This window comes from Triticum dicoccoides, chromosome 2A (assembly GCF_002162155.2).
Source record: "Triticum dicoccoides isolate Atlit2015 ecotype Zavitan chromosome 2A, WEW_v2.0, whole genome shotgun sequence".
NCBI classification, from domain to species: Eukaryota; Viridiplantae; Streptophyta; class Magnoliopsida; order Poales; family Poaceae; genus Triticum; species Triticum dicoccoides.
In genome coordinates, this window is record NC_041382.1 from 332652844 (window position 1) to 332654527 (window position 1684).

Here is a 1684-nt window from a genome sequence, read left to right on the forward strand (position 1 = left end):
ATAGTAGTTCATGTTGTAGTCATGCCCGTTGACAATATAATTGCACGAAGGAGCTTTTCTATCATTCAACCGAGCAAACAATGATTACCGCTGCAACACATGGATATCATTATGAGACCCAGGAATTGCCAAAGAAAGCGTACCAAATCCAGAGGTCTTGTGATGCAACTATTTCCGGAATGATGGTGAGCTTTTTAACATGGCCCTGATATTGCCGTTATTGAGCTTTTGGGTAGATTTTTCATCTCCAGTGCATGCAATAAAGATATTCGAGTATACCTAGGCATCCTCTTGCTTCTGAGTGACATGAGCCTTTCAGTGTCTGTGACAGTTGGTTCTCTCAAGTACTGGCTTGACGAAGGTTGCAGAGATCTGGCAAGGGCTTGGTGTGAGATCTGGGTGGTACAATGGCGGCTTCGGGTAGGGAGAAGCGGACACAGAGAAGGGAGTAAGGGATGGAGACACCGAGTGTGATTTTGGTGGGATGAGGGTGTCAGAGTCCTATGTGACTCATATCCGGACTCCTATAAGGTCCCCTTAGTTTACTTCTGATTTGTGGGGACGGGCACACGAACTGGTTCGTGGACCAATACAGGATGGCATTGAGTAGCAAACTATTTTCTAAGGTGCAATTTTGTTTTGTTTTATACTAGATTTCCCAACACTTTTTACATATTTTTATAAAAAATACCAAATTTTGTCAACGAATAGTAGTACTTGGTGTGCAATCCTGGTATTCCTATATGAGCTTGTCATATTTTTTTGGGGGGGGGGATAATACACATAATTAAAAACAAGTTTGTTCACAAAATGTACTATCTGGGATGAAGTTTCGCGACATTCACTCCAAATCGTCAACGTTGTATCACCCAAATCAATTTTAGTGACTATTCGAGTACTTTTACACATCAAATTTTTCTACAACTTGGTTTAAAATATAAGTATTATTGGAAATATGTCTTGTAGGCAGCAATACTTGTATTATTTATTTTCATGTTTATAATTAAATGTTTATACTCTATGTTATAACTGATATGGCTCTTGAATATGTGATTCAAAGGGAAACTCATAAGCACGTGTAGAGTTATAAACGGTAAAACCGGATTCCTATTCTTGCCTCTAGGACTAGCTCAAGTGTTGCATGATGACTATGTTTTCCTAATCATGGGCATACGTTCAAAGTAACAAGGATGCCGACAACTTTGAGCGTACAATGTTAGATGAACAATCATATTGAATTGACCCAACTTCTATGTTATACTTTAGATGTCATCGTCACAAGTCTAAAGTTCATAACACAGAGAGTTAATTACGCTCAATTTCTTAGACCATGAGAGTATCGAGTCACTTCATGCCGGACCGTACACTTCGGGGTTGCTCCAACATCATTTGATAGGGTGGTCATAACGACAACTTTACATGTTTATCATAAAGTGTAACAAGGGGCAAGATAGCTCAAGAGTGGGATTTGCTCCTCCGACAATGGAGAGATATTCTTAGGGCCCTCTCGGTGTGAAGACATCCATCGTTGTCTGACCAGACACAAGTGACTTGCTCACATGGATGTCGGAACATGACAATGAAAAAGAACAAGAAAGCCAGTAACAAGGAGACCGCTATAGTGAGCAGGAGAATGCCTCAAGAGGATATTGATGTATCTCACCTTGGGTTTTCTAAAGTACCA